Below are 16615 nucleotides of genomic sequence, written 5' to 3' on the forward strand. Positions count from 1 at the left end.
AAGGGATTGCTGCAAGGTATCCAAGCGGGTAGAAATTCCCTGTAGACACAGGATCACTTGCTGTTGTGCAGCATCGCAGCCATTGAGTCGTGACACAAAACTCTGGAGTGACCCTGACCCCACACTCTGACCACCATCCGGGTCCATGGGCCTCGGACAAACTGTCAGGTTTCTGATTTTGTCTGTCCCCGGAGGGGGCACTAGTGGGTCAGTGTTGGAATGACGTATGAGACGTGGAGGTTGCATAAAGAGTCCTGCGCACATGTGCTGAGGTTTATTAAACATAAAAGTCAGAGAAATGATATAGCAGTGATGATAACTTAGAACCGGCAGTAACAGATGAAATAATAAGCAGTAACTGAATCCAAGGTAATAATCAAAAGTCTCTGGCAACACAAATATAGAAGATAACTTGATGACTGAATGCAAATGGTTTCAAGCAAAACAAAGTCTCTGGTAACATAAACGTAGAATTATTTGGTAACTGGATGCAAATGGTTTAAAGCAAAATAAAGTCTCTGATAACACAAATGAGGAATGAAGATAACCTGATAACTGAATGCAAATGGGTTTGAAAAATATAAGGTCACTGGTAACTGTGATTGATGCAAACAGAACTTCGGTATTTGTAAGAAGCACACAGTCTCTGTAACATAAAAGTTCTTTTAGCCAAGCAAGGCCCAGGCAGGAGACAGTCCTAACTCAGCATGTTTGTTAAGTGCTGGATGCAATACACAGAATGGAATGCTGGTAACAAGGTGCATAGATTAGGCAATGAATAACACCTGAGGAGAGTCTCTTACTGCTGTTGAACTGTGGCTGGAGTCTGGAGCAAGCAGGAGAAATGCAGAATGATGTATGGAATGAAATGATGAGAGGAACCACGGGGAACCACTGGAGACAGGAACACGGGGAACCACTGGAGACTGGAACACGGGGAACCACTGGAGGCAGGAACACGGGGAACCACTGGAGGCAGGAACACGGGGAACCACTGGAGGCAGGAACACGGGGAACCACTGGAGGCAGGACACGGGGAACAACTGGAGGCAGGAACACGGGGAACCAGGAGAACTAGACACACCATATGTGACTCGTTGTCCGAGGCCATGAGACTGAGCCAGGAACTGGAGTTTATACCCCTTGCTCAGTAATGATTGGATGAATCTCTGTGAGAACACACCCTGCTGGATTGGGTGCCCAGATCAGCTGAGAGTTAACTGGAACTGATGATTAACCAGGAGAATGATTCTGTAGACAGTTAATGCAATGCACTGCTGGTTGCTGGCTGGGATCAGTAGTGCACCGGGAGTTAATGCTGTTTAACTAGAAGCACTGTGTACTCCAGGCTGCTGGCTGAAACCAGTAGTTACCGAATGATAATACTGGTTGAGTGGAGCACAGTGAGCTGTAGGCTGCAGGAGACTGAAGACTGGGACGGAACTGGAACTGCTGGGACCTGTAGTTCCACAGGTCCAATTCACAGGGAATACTCTGAAAACAGAGGACTGAAGCCAGGAGACGCCTGTTCACTGAAGTGATGCGATGGAGAATGCAGATTCCTGACAGTATATACTCGTTGGTACCTTGTTCTAGAGCATTTACATCAAATATACCCAAATACCTTTATCCTCTGCTGGAGACAATATGGAAGTATCAGTTCCTTTGTCACGTTCGGTGGACATGTTCACGTGTTGCCCCTTTCTGGTTGATCGTCCAATCCCTATTGTCTTCATTAGTCCCCCTTGATTCCCGCCTTACTCTAGCCCAGTGGTTTCCAAACTTTTTTGAATCATGGCTCCCTAGAGTATCAGAATTTTTTTCACGGCACCCCTTGGCCAAAAATTTCTTATTGAGAAATTTAGAAAGAAATATTAAATTAAGTAGATTGTGTTTATATGTCATCCTTAGACTCAATTGTGTGGTGAGGGACAAGATTTGCTTCTGTTTGTCCCCATATTTTATGACTGACAGCTACTAGCAATAGTTTTGCCTATTATATTGACCATAAATAATTTGAATTGGTCCTGGACCACCAATCCAAGGCACCCCTGCAAATGTCCCGAGGCACCCCAGGGAGCCACGGCACACCGTTTGGGAACCACTGCTCTAGCCTCATTGCATCTGTGCCCCAGTCTGCCAATTATCCAAACTCGAAAATAAATTGACCCTACATATCTCCTGTGCCACCAAATATCAAATTGCTGGGTCATGAAAGCAATTATGTCGTCCATCCCATCAACAGCTTCTCAACCACATTTGGTTTGTAGCCAAAATGGAGTACACAACAAGTCTCCAAAACAACATGGTGGACAAATTTACTGCAACATGGTCTCCATGGTATGGTACTCAGGGTGTGACTCCTCCTGGCCTTTCCTAAATCACTTGCCCTCTGTTTCCTCTACTCTTCTCTTTTTTTCCCTTTTTTTCTTTCTTTTCTTTCTCCTATCTATGGCTCTTCTTCTCTTTGTTCTTTTCATTACTTCCGCAGCTCGCCCTTCTCCCTACCATTTGATATTTTTATTATTTTCTATTCTTTCTATACATTTATGTTTTAAGTTATTTGTTTATTTCTCTATCTTTCCTTTCTCTTTTTTGAATACAGCTACTCTACCCGGTAAGATTTTTGAAGATTTATTGTATATACCCACAAGTTCTTCTTTATTGCTACCCTCTGCCTGTTTTTTTTTTTTTTCATTTTATTTTTGTTACATTTTTTATTATTACAAATTTTTCTCTTTTTTTTTTTCTTTTCCCCTTCAGTCTGGTATAATAACATTTATTATTTTCTTAATGAGTCATTAAATGTCATGATCTGTATTTAAATGTTATCTTTGATTGTAGGTCATTTTCGATCCCCTTTGTTACCTTATCTTTCTTGATGAGTGGTATTTGTTTTTTATGTCTTTTATTTATTTCCTCAATAAAATTTATATGATGATAAAGAAACATTTAATATCCAGTATCTTTATTTCTGCTTGAATAGTAGGTAAATGGAAGTAAATGAAAGTAAATGAACCAGATACCTGTATACAAGTATTCGGCTCATTAACTGTACTTCCATTTACCTACAAGCGGAAACCTACTGTAGATATTGAATATTGGATGCTTTTAAGTTTTTTAAATTGACATTTTATTTAGCTACTTTTGTGTAATATAATTTTTTTTTTTATATTCAGCAATATTTTAACATACTGTACTGTAGATTTACTCCAAAATGTTTATCTAGATAACCTATTTAAAACCATTAAATACAGTAGGTGTCTAATTTCTCATATATAAACTAGAGATGAGCGCCTGAAATTTTTCGGGTTTTGTGTTTTGGTTTTGGGTTCGGTTCCGCGGCCGTGTTTTGGGTTCGAACGCGTTTTGGCAAAACCTCACCGAATTTTTTTTGTCGGATTCGGGTGTGTTTTGGATTCGGGTGTTTTTTTCAAAAAACACTAAAAAACAGCTTAAATCATAGAATTTGGGGGTCATTTTGATCCCAAAGTATTATTAACCTCAAAAACCATAATTTACACTCATTTTCAGTCTATTCTGAATACCTCACACCTCACAATATTATTTTTAGTCCTAAAATTTGCACCGAGGTCGCTGTGTGAGTAAGATAAGCGACCCTAGTGGCCGACACAAACACCGGGCCCATCTAGGAGTGGCACTGCAGTGTCACGCAGGATGTCCCTTCCAAAAAACCCTCCCCAAACAGCACATGACGCAAAGAAAAAAAGAGGCGCAATGAGGTAGCTGTGTGAGTAAGATTAGCGACCCTAGTGGCCGACACAAACACCGGGCCCATCTAGGAGTGGCACTGCAGTGTCACGCAGGATGTCCCTTCCAAAAAACCCTCCCCAAACAGCACATGACGCAAAGAAAAAAAGAGGCGCAATGAGGTAGCTGACTGTGTGAGTAAGATTAGCGACCCTAGTGGCCGACACAAACACCGGGCCCATCTAGGAGTGGCACTGCAGTGTCACGCAGGATGTCCCTTCCAAAAAACCCTCCCCAATCAGCACATGATGCAAAGAAAAAGAAAAGAAAAAAGAGGTGCAAGATGGAATTGTCCTTGGGCCCTCCCACCCACCCTTATGTTGTATAAACAAAACAGGACATGCACACTTTAACCAACCCATCATTTCAGTGACAGGGTCTGCCACACGACTGTGACTGATATGACGGGTTGGTTTGGACCCCCCCCAAAAAAGAAGCAATTAATCTCTCCTTGCACAAACTGGCTCTACAGAGGCAAGATGTCCACCTCATCTTCACCCTCCGATATATCACCGTGTACATCCCCCTCCTCACAGATTATCAATTCGTCCCCACTGGAATCCACCATCTCAGCTCCCTGTGTACTTTGTGGAGGCAATTGCTGCTGGTCAATGTCTCCGCGGAGGAATTGATTATAATTCATTTTAATGAACATCATCTTCTCCACATTTTCTGGATGTAACCTCGTACGCCGATTGCTGACAAGGTGAGCGGCGGCACTAAACACTCTTTCGGAGTACACACTTGTGGGAGGGCAACTTAGGTAGAATAAAGCCAGTTTGTGCAAGGGCCTCCAAATTGCCTCTTTTTCCTGCCAGTATAAGTACGGACTGTGTGACGTGCCTACTTGGATGCGGTCACTCATATTCTATATTCTCATATTCCACCATTCTATCAATGTTGAGAGAATCATATGCAGTGACAGTAGACGACATGTCCGTAATCGTTGTCAGGTCCTTCAGTCCGGACCAGATGTCAGCATCAGCAGTCGCTCCAGACTGCCCTGCATCACCGCCAGCGGGTGGGCTCGGAATTCTGAGCCTTTTCCTCGCACCCCCAGTTGCGGGAGAATGTGAAGGAGGAGATGTTGACAGGTCGCGTTCCGCTTGACTTGACAATTTTGTCACCAGCAGGTCTTTCAACCCCAGCAGACCTGTGTCTGCCGGAAAGAGAGATCCAAGGTAGGCTTTAAATCTAGGATCGAGCACGGTGGCCAAAATGTAGTGCTCTGATTTCAACAGATTGACCACCCGTGAATCCTTGTTAAGCGAATTAAGGGCTGCATCCACAAGTCCCACATGCCTAGCGGAATCGCTCCCTTTTAGCTCCTTCTTCAATGCCTCCAGCTTCTTCTGCAAAAGCCTGATGAGGGGAATGACCTGACTCAGGCTGGCAGTGTCTGAACTGACTTCACGTGTGGCAAGTTCAAAGGGCATCAGAACCTTGCACAACGTTGAAATCATTCTCCACTGCACTTGAGACAGGTGCATTCCACCTACTATATCGTGCTCAATTGTATAGGCTTGAATGGCCTTTTGCTGCTCCTCCAACCTCTGAAGCATATAGAGGGTTGAATTCCACCTCGTTACCACTTCTTGCTTCAGATGATGGCAGGGCAGGTTCAGTAGTTTTTGGTGGTGCTCCAGTCTTCTGTACGTGGTGCCTGTACGCCGAAAGTGTCCCGCAATTTTTCTGGCCACCGACAGCATCTCTTGCACGCCCCTGTCGTTTTTTAAAAAATTCTGCACCACCAAATTCAAGGTATGTGCAAAACATGGGACGTGCTGGAATTTGCCCATATTTAATGCACACACAATATTGCTGGCGTTGTCCGATGCCACAAATCCACAGGAGAGTCCAATTGGGGTAAGCCATTCCGCGATGATCTTCCTCAGTTGCCGTAAGAGGTTTTCAGCTGTGTGCGTATTCTGGAAAGCGGTGATACAAAGCGTAGCCTGCCTAGGAAAGAGTTGGCGTTTGCGAGATGCTGCTACTGGTGCCGCCGCTGCTGTTCTTGCGGCGGGAGTCCATACATCTACCCAGTGGGCTGTCACAGTCATATAGTCCTGACCCTGCCCTGCTCCACTTGTCCACATGTCCGTGGTTAAGTGGACATTGGATACAACTGCATTTTTTAGGACACTGGTGAGTCTTTTTCTGACGTCCGTGTACATTCTCGGTATCGCCTGCCTAGAGAAGTGGAACCTAGATGGTATTTGGTAACGGGGGCACACTGCCTCAATAAATTGTCTAGTTCCCAGTGAACTAACGGCGGATACCGGACGCACGTCTAACACCAACATAGTTGTCAAGGACTCAGTTATCCGCTTTGCAGTAGGATGACTGTTGTGATATTTCATCTTCCTCGCAAAGGACTGTTGAACAGTCAATTGCTTACTGGAAGTAGTACAAGTGGGCTTACGACTTCCCCTCTGGGATGACCATCGACTCCCAGCGGCAACAACAGCAGCGCCAGCAGCAGTAGGCGTTACACGCAAGGAAGCATCGGAGGAATCCCAGGCAGGAGAGGACTCGTCAGAATTGCCAGTGACATGGCCTGCAGGACTATTGGCATTCCTGGGGAAGGAGGAAATTGACACTGAGGGAGTTGGTGGGGTGGTTTGCGTGAGCTTGGTTACAAGAGGAAGGGATTTACTGGTCAGTGGACTGCTTCCGCTGTCACCCAAAGTTTTTGAACTTGTCACTGACTTATTATGAATGCGCTGCAGGTGACGTATAAGGGAGGATGTTCCGAGGTGGTTAACGTCCTTACCCCTACTTATTACAGCTTGACAAAGGGAACACACGGCTTGACACCTGTTGTCCGCATTTCTGGTGAAATACCTCCACACCGAAGAGCTGATTTTTTTGGTATTTTCACCTGGCATGTCAACGGCCATATTCCTCCCACGGACAACAGGTGTCTCCCCGGGTGCCTGACTTAAACAAACCACCTCACCATCAGAATCCTCCTGGTCAATTTCCTCCCCAGCGCCAGCAACACCCATATCCTCCTCATCCTGGTGTACTTCAACACTGACATCTTCAATCTGACTATCAGGAACTGGACTGCGGGTGCTCCTTCCAGCACTTGCAGGGGGCGTGCAAATGGTGGAAGGCGCATGCTCTTCACGTCCAGTGTTGGGAAGGTCAGGCATCGCAACCGACACAATTGGACTCTCCTTGTGGATTTGGGATTTCGAAGAATGCACAGTTCTTTGCTGTGCTGCTTTTGCCAGCTTGAGTCTTTTCATTTTTCTAGCGAGAGGCTGAGTGCTTCCATCCTCATGTGAAGCTGAACCACTAGCCATGAACATAGGCCAGGGCCTCAGCCGTTCCTTGCCACTCCGTGTGGTAAATGGCATATTGGCAAGTTTACGCTTCTCCTCCGACAATTTTATTTTAGGTTTTGGAGTCCTTTTTTTACTGATATTTGGTGTTTTGGATTTGACATGCTCTGTACTATGACATTGGGCATCGGCCTTGGCAGACGACGTTGCTGGCATTTCATCGTCTCGGCCATGACTAGTGGCAGCAGCTTCAGCACGAGGTGGAAGTGGATCTTGATCTTTCCCTAATTTTGGAACCTCAACATTTTTGTTCTCCATATTTTAATAGGCACAACTAAAAGGCACCTCAGGTAAACAATGGAGATGGATGGATTGGATACTAGTATACAATTATGGACGGGCTGCCGAGTGCCGACACAGAGGTAGCCACAGCCGTGAACTACCGCACTGTACTGTGTCTGCTGCTAATATAGACTGGTTGATAAAGAGATAGTATACTCGTAACTAGTATGTATGTATAAAGAAAGAAAAAAAAACCACGGTTAGGTGGTATATACAATTATGGACGGGCTGCCGAGTGCCGACACAGAGGTAGCCACAGCCGTGAACTACCGCACTGTACTGTGTCTGCTGCTAATATAGACTGGTTGATAAAGAGATAGTATACTCGTAACTAGTATGTATGTATAAAGAAAGAAAAAAAAACCACGGTTAGGTGGTATATACAATTATGGACGGGCTGCCGAGTGCCGACACAGAGGTAGCCACAGCCGTGAACTACCGCACTGTACTGTGTCTGCTGCTAATATATAGACTGGTTGATAAAGAGATAGTATACTCGTAACTAGTATGTATGTATAAAGAAAGAAAAAAAAACCACGGTTAGGTGGTATATACAATTATGGACGGGCTGCCGAGTGCCGACACAGAGGTAGCCACAGCCGTGAACTACCGCACTGTACTGTGTCTGCTGCTAATATATAGACTGGTTGATAAAGAGATAGTATACTCGTAACTAGTATGTATGTATAAAGAAAGAAAAAAAAACCACGGTTAGGTGGTATATACAATTATGGACGGGCTGCCGAGTGCCGACACAGAGGTAGCCACAGCCGTGAACTACCGCACTGTACTGTGTCTGCTGCTAATATATAGACTGGTTGATAAAGAGATAGTATACTCGTAACTAGTATGTATGTATAAAGAAAGAAAAAAAAACCACGGTTAGGTGGTATATACAATTATGGACGGGCTGCCGAGTGCCGACACAGAGGTAGCCACAGCCGTGAACTACCGCACTGTACAGTGTCTGCTGCTAATATATAGACTGGTTGATAAAGAGATAGTATACTCGTAACTAGTATGTATGTATAAAGAAAGAAAAAAAAACCACGGTTAGGTGGTATATACAATTATGGACGGGCTGCCGAGTGCCGACACAGAGGTAGCCACAGCCGTGAACTACCGCACTGTACTGTGTCTGCTGCTAATATATAGACTGGTTGATAAAGAGATAGTATACTCGTAACTAGTATGTATGTATAAAGAAAGAAAAAAAAACCACGGTTAGGTGGTATATACAATTATGGACGGGCTGCCGAGTGCCGACACAGAGGTAGCCACAGCCGTGAACTACCGCACTGTACTGTGTCTGCTGCTAATATATAGACTGGTTGATAAAGAGATAGTATACTCGTAACTAGTATGTATGTATAAAGAAAGAAAAAAAAACCACGGTTAGGTGGTATATACAATTATGGACGGGCTGCCGAGTGCCGACACAGAGGTAGCCACAGCCGAGAACTACCGCACTGTACTGTGTCTGCTGCTAATATAGACTGGTTGATAAAGAGATAGTATACTCGTAACTAGTATGTATGTATAAAGAAAGAAAAAAAAACCACGGTTAGGTGGTATATACAATTATGGACGGGCTGCCGAGTGCCGACACAGAGGTAGCCACAGCCGTGAACTACCGCACTGTACTGTGTCTGCTGCTAATATAGACTGGTTGATAAAGAGATAGTATACTATTAATATTATATATACTGGTGGTCAGGTCACTGGTCACTAGTCACACTGGCAGTGGCACTCCTGCAGCAAAAGTGTGCACTGTTTAATTTTACTATAATATTATGTACTCCTGGCTCCTGCTATAACCTATAACTGGCACTGCAGTAGTGCTCCCCAGTCTCCCCCACAATTATAAGCTGTGTGAGCTGAGCAGTCAGACAGATATATAATATATATAGATGATGCAGCACACTGGCCTGAGCCTGAGCAGTGCACACAGATATGGTATGTGACTGACTGAGTCACTGTGTGTATCGCTTTTTTCAGGCAGAGAACGGATATATTAAATAAACTGCACTGTGTGTCTGGTGGTCACTCACTATATAATATATTATGTACTCCTGGCTCCTGCTATAACCTATAACTGGCACTGCAGTAGTGCTCCCCAGTCTCCCCCACAATTATAAGCTGTGTGAGCTGAGCAGTCAGACAGATATATATAATATTATATATAGATAATAGATGATGCAGCACACTGGCCTGAGCCTGAGCAGTGCACACAGATATGGTATGTGACTGAGTCACTGTGTGCTGTGTATCGCTTTTTTCAGGCAGAGAACGGATTATAAATAAAACTGGTGGTCACTATCAGCAAAACTCTGCACTGTACTGAGTACTCCTAATGCTCCCCAAAATTAGTAAATCAAGTGTCTCTCTAATCTATTCTAAACGGAGAGGACGCCAGCCACGTCCTCTCCCTATCAATCTCAATGCACGTGTGAAAATGGCGGCGACGCGCGGCTCCTTATATAGAATCCGAGTCTCGCGATAGAATCCGAGCCTCGCGAGAATCCGACAGCATCATGATGACGTTCGGGCGCGCTCGGGTTAACCGAGCAAGGCGGGAAGATCCGAGTCGCTCGGACCTGTGAAAAAAAACATGAAGTTCTGGCGGGTTCGGATTCAGAGAAACCGAACCCGCTCATCTCTAATATAAACAGTAAGAAAAACCCCCCAAATGGCTCTGTGTTTATCTGTTTAGCAGCTATGCTTTAATTGCAAAGTACTGTAGTCCTTTTGATTGGTGTTAATTTAAATCATGTACAAGATTATAAAAAAACAAAAACATTTTAGTGCGAAAAGGAAAAAGTGGATAATGAAGAAGACACAGTTACCTTACAATGGAAGAATGTGACATTGGTGTTAGAAATTAATGTATGTTACTGTGTGCTACCACTATTAAGGCTAATTCAGACCTGATTGCTAGGCTGCGTTTTCGTACAGCCTGCGATCAGATCTGAACTGCGCATGCGTATGCACCACAATGCACAGGCGCGTTGGTCCGCAGCGAAGGGGCTCGGCGGGCAGCGACGAGATGTGCGATAACAGCGATCGCACAGGCGATCGCAAGGTGATTGACTGGAAGAAGCCGTTTGTGGGTGGCAACTGACCGTTTTTAAGGAGTGTCCAGAGAAATGCAGGAGGGACCAGGCGTTTGGAGGGAGTGTTTCTGATGTCCGCTCCGGCCCTGATCATTGCACTGGAAGAGTAAGTCCTGGGCTGTGCAGAAACAGCTCTCCTGCACATGTGATCGCACCCCTGCACAGCGATTTCCCCCTCCCCCTGTAGGCGGCGACTACCTGATCGCAGGGATGCAAAAAACACACCCTAGCGATCAGGTCTGAATTAGGCATTGGCCTTTAATTCTGCTAGATGTATGTTTGGCATGATACCGCTAAGGATTAATACCAATTATACCATCTGAACACAGAACAGCACCTTAGTTGGTCATGTGACACTTTAATGATGCCAGAGTCATTCCTGCTTTATAGTGCGCTACCAATCACACTGGCCTGGTGCAGCGTACACACTAAATACAGACTTCTTCACAACCAAGCTGGAACAGGAAAGGGAATAGATGCCTATTGTGCTGGACAGCAGGTATGAAATAGTTGCCAAAATACTAAAATGGTTTCCAGGGACACTTTGCCACTGAGCCAATGCATCTAACCTTGGAAAACTACATACTCCATTACGAGCCATAAAAATGGGAATTTATTGAACAGTTAGTTATTCCAGCGTTACATGCGAGTCACATAATAAAATCTTGGTTTTGCATATGGGTGCCAGGAACATTACTGCAGTTTGACAACATTCACTATGGACTCTGATGTATCCACACATGGCCATCTGCCCTATAACTCATTTATAATAAAAGATGAAGACTGGCAGTGGAGCAGCAGTCCAACTTGTTAACTTTCTGAAAGGACAACAAGGTAAAACAAGCATCAGCTACAGCACAGCACATTCCACAATACTGTGGCATAACAAGGAACTAGGGCAATGGTTTTACACCATTGGTGAGGAGGAATAAATGGTTGAACCCTGATGGTCCCCAGACATGCATGCACAGATCAAGATCACACTTCGCCCATTAGACTTTGACTGCCAGTGGTCACCATCAGTGAACATCCATCAATAGCAAGCCTCTACAGTATTTGCCATCAGTGCCAGCCCATTGATGATGGGTAACCATCAATGGCAATTCCTGCAAGGAACTATATCATGGGCGTATCTATAATAGGTGCATGGTGTGCAGTGTACATAGGCTCCGGTATCCAGGGGTGCCTACATTCTCACACTGCACCCATAAGACCTGATTCAGAGATATGCAGGCAAACCACAACCAATTTCAATGTTTGTGTAGGCAAGGTAGGACTGGCCCACAGGCGTACCAGGGAACCACCGGTAGGCCCCACTGCCTGAGGGCCCACTCCTTCCTCTAGGGATCAGGTTCCAGACTGTGCACTTGTATTACACATGGTAGATATGTTGCATTACACTGCACTAGACTATTGTGTATTTCAAGCCTCTGTGGAGGCTGGCCACATCCCCTTTGTAGGCTGGCCACACCCCTAAGTATGGGCCCTATCACTGCATTCCCCTGGTGGGCCCTTCATGCCCCAGTCCGACACTGTGTGTAGGTGCATATGGGACAGATGGTATCAGAAATGGAGCAGTAAAGCAGTGGGTGTTCCAGGGCGGTGACGGGGGGTGACCTAAAGTGAGCATAAAAAAGTCTCAAGGGCGTGTTATGAGAGTGCCGTCTTTGATTGCGATTGTGTTCTCAGACACATAGCTGCTTCCACAGAGGGCACGTTAACATGGAAATACTGGACCTGCCGTGATTGTGCGCAAATGATGGAGTTTCTACAACCACCGGCAGTGTTACAGCCTGCAGGGGTACATAAGGTGAGCCTCTCAGTGCTTGCACATTCAGGCTCACACTAGTACACCAGGGAAAGGCTGAAACTAGTATTTGCATATTATTGCCCCCATACTCTGGCAACAGGAGCTGCAGCAGCTTCCACCCCCCCAGAATCAGGACCTAGGTCTCTTTTCACCCTATAATTGTAGTCTCTATTTGTCTGAGTCTCCTCTTCCTTTCCTGCTCCTACTATATACAGTATATCAGTTTCATTTTACACCGTTTTCTTTCTTACGCGCTGTCACTCTTGTCTCCCAGCTGTTGTGTAATGATGTTTTAAATCGACCCTATTATATTGCAGAACATACATTCTCACTCTCCGCCTTACAGCACTTCCTTGCATTTCTGTATCATAAAGACAGTGAGGGAGGATTGAGGATGAAAGTGGGTGCAGGGGCTCGGCACCCACAGATCAGCACAGACAGGTGACATTGAATTGGCATTTAGCTTTTTCTGTCTCCCGCTGGCAGAACAAACAGCAGTTCTGTGTTTCAGAATACTTTACACTATGTCCTATCAAAGTCTCTTCCTGGCTAGGAAATAGTTTGATCCTTTCTGCGCCTTTGATAAAAACACTTTAGAGGATTTAACCTGTTAGCAGCCAATTCAACCAGACACTGGGCCTACACTTAAGTGTCTTTAGTATTACTGTAGGACAGGCATTCCCAACCACGGTCCTCGAGGCACACCAACAGTCCAGCTTTTAGTGATATCCAGGCTTCAGCACAGATGACTTAATTAGTACCTCAGTTATTTTGATTTAACCATCTGTGCTGCAGCCTGGATATCACTAAAACCTGCACTGTTGGTGTGCCTTGAGGACCGCGGTTGGGAATGACCGCTGTAGGATGTTGCAGATAACACTTGGTAATGAATGTGTGCTCCCCAAAACGCATAACATGAGACATATATCAGGTAGTATGGGGTTGTCTGTGGTCTCCTTAAACAAATAAACCTTAGTCTGGCAGTGCCCCTAGTGTCTATACCCAATACCAAACCCACTGGTACTGTGTTCTCTAGTTCTATGCCTGCGATGTCCAAAATGATTAATTCAGACCCAGGACGGCTCCTGTATCGGTGCAGTAAAGTGAAACAGGTCGAAAGCCATGGAGCAAGTTCAAGACCCCCCCCCCCCCCCCCCAGAGTGTGCCAGGCAAGGGGGCGTGGTAAACATGTTGGGGTAGAGTTTAGTGGAAAAAAACATCAGTGGCAGTGTAGGACTTGGGTCCATTGGAGGATTTCAATAGTAAGGGCCAGTAAATAGACTCAATGGGCGGTATTCAATTGATATATAATGCCCAATCTCCTTTCTAAAGTGATCCCCGTTATCGCACATACAGTATTGGGCCCATAGTAATCAGGTTTCGCTGCGAAAAGGGTTGGGCGCCTCACTACCCTGGGGCTAGCAAACTGAAATGAAGATACCACGTCCATCAGCAGAAACAGAATGGGTGTGGAAGGGGATGGCCCTCACCAGATGCAGTGTGGCCGGCCCACAGAAGGTATGTATCTTGTAGGCAAGGTCTTCATTCCCACCTGCTGGGTCTCTTAATGGGTAAAGTATATAAAGGAAAGTGTTTACTAGAGAGCTATTATTGACTAGTGACTGCTGAGAGTACAATAGCAATAGGGTACCCGAAAACCAAATATGGGGAGCACCTTTGTATCAAGAGTGATACCAGAACCAAACAATCTTGCTTTATTGGTAATCAACAAATATCCAATATGTTATACACGTTTGACAAATTGATGAGGTAATTCCATATCGCTTCAGAGTTCACTGTTCCTGTCCAATCAGTTTCCACTGGCGGACATCAGTTTAATTGTCCAAAATGTAGGTGATAATTCAAGAGCGGTTTAAAGAAGAGAGGATGCATGTGCAGCTTCCGTGTGGGCATCCTCCTCTCAGCAGTGCACTCTACTGCACTCGTGCCATGTTCCCAATGACTTGTCTACTGTGCCTGCAGAAATCTCAGGGAAAATGGCCACTGCATCATTTTCCAGGGGACTTGTGCTGCTGCAGTGCCAGAGAGGTACGTTTTAAACACACACCCAGTACCCATTGTACATCTACGCATAGGTTAATGCAGTCTTAGGTCAACTTTACAGTATGTATAACTCCTCATACAATGGAGGTAATTCAGAGTTGATCGCAGCAGCAAATTTGTTAGCAGTTGGGCAAAACCATGTGCAGTGCAGGTGTGGCAGATATAACATTTGCAGAGAGAGTTAGATTTGGGTGGGTTATATTGTTTCTGTGCAGTGTTAATACTGGCTGCTTTATTTTTACACTGCAATTTAGATTTCAATTTGAACACACCCCACCCAAATCTAACTCTCTCTGCACATGTTATATCTGCCCCCCCCCCTCCCCTGCAGTGCACATGGGGGGTCATTCCGAGTTGTTCGCTCGGTAAAAATCTTCGCATCGCAGCGATTTTCCGCTTAATGCGCATGCGCAATGTCCGCACTGCGACTGCGCCAAGTAAATTTGCTATGCACTTAGGAATTTTACTCACGGCATTTTCATCGTTCTGGCGATCGTAATGTGATTGACAGGAAATGGGTGTTACTGGGCGGAAACAGGCCGTTTTATGGGCGTGTGGGAAAAAACGCTACCGTTTCCGGAAAAAACGCAGGAGTGGCCGGAGAAACGGGGGAGTGTCTGGGCGAACGCTGGGTGTGTTTGTGACGTCAAACCAGGAACGACAAGCACTGAAATGATCGCAGATGCCGAGTAAGTCTGGAGCTACTCAGAAACTGCTACGAGGTGTGTTATCGCAATATTGCGAATACTTCGTTCGCAATTTTAAGATGCTAAGATTCACTCCCAGTAGGCGGCGGCTTAGCATGAGCAAATCTGCTAAAATCCGCTTGCGAGCGAACAACTCGGAATGACCCCCATGGTTTTGTCCAACTGCTAACAAATTTGCTGCTGTGATTAACTCTGAATTAGGCCCAATGTACACGACTGCTGTCATCTCTATAATGCACTCTCGCTATGCATGCCAATAACCAGCTTGGATATCTAGTTTGGAGCTTTCCCATTGATTTGTACTTTCTCCAAAGTGAATCTGACACTTACCAGGGGCAATGTACACTATTCTCTATTTTTGTTACATGTGGAGGCAAAGACTAAAGTAAACATCTTTTATAGTTGATTAATCATGATCAGTGCCACTACCGGGGCAGGCCTGGGTACTTGGGAGTGTAGAATAAGCCATGCTAGGATATACTGTACATTTCAATATGGCTTATTCTGGACATCCCTTCCTCTGCCGGACACAGGGAGGAGTATTGGTGGGGAAGAAATAACTTTCATGTGAATGTGGAGAAATCAATAACAGGAGAGAGAGACTACAGTACATTGCCTCCTCTATTTATATATTATATGTATAACAAGTCATTGCACTGATAGCTGTTACATCGCTGTACTAATAGCAGGCATTGCTAAATTAAGAATCAAATTAATAAACGTTCAACATATGGCTAATGCAAACTAATATATAGCTAATTACCTTATTTATGTATGTACGAGTATTCCCTGCCAGATGGACCATCTGGCTAAATCTGGTGTATCCTAATGTTATATATGTTATATATATTATTTCTATATAGAGCGCTGGTCAGCTGATCGGCTGTAGGATTCAGAGTATATAATTTGTTGAAACTTTGGCCCCGCTGAAAGAAGTAAAGCTGTTGGTAACAAACACTATCTAGATGGGTTAGGTAGGGGATCCCAACAGTTAGGATGCCGACGGTCAGAATACCGACAGTGGCATCCCGATGGCGAGGATACAGACACTTATTTTAAGGTAAGCTAACCCTACTCCTTATCCTCCCCCTAGTGCCTAACCCTAACGCCCCCTGCAGCCTAACCCTAACCCTCCCTGGCATACTTACTTTCGGGATTCCGGCTGTCGGGATTCTCTTTGTTGTTGGGATTCCAGTGCCGGTGCTCTGACCGCTGGTATGCTGAACATTGTGATGCCAACTACATCCCCTCTAGACCTTTGTGACTCTGTAACTGGATTTTCTACTACCATTCCATATACACATCTAGGGGGACATTTACTAAGCAGTGATAAGAGTGGAGAAGTGAGCCAGTGGAGAAATTGCCCCATCAACCAATTAGCAGCTCTGTATCATTTTATAGAATGCAAATTATAGATGTTACTTCAGTGCTGAATGGTTGCCATGGGCACTTCTCCACTGGCTCACTTCTTCACTCTTATCACTGCTTAGTAAATGCCCCCCATAGTGGCTTATTTAC

The sequence above is a fragment of the Pseudophryne corroboree genome, chromosome 8, assembly GCF_028390025.1.
Source record: "Pseudophryne corroboree isolate aPseCor3 chromosome 8, aPseCor3.hap2, whole genome shotgun sequence".
Lineage (NCBI taxonomy): Eukaryota > Metazoa > Chordata > Amphibia > Anura > Myobatrachidae > Pseudophryne > Pseudophryne corroboree.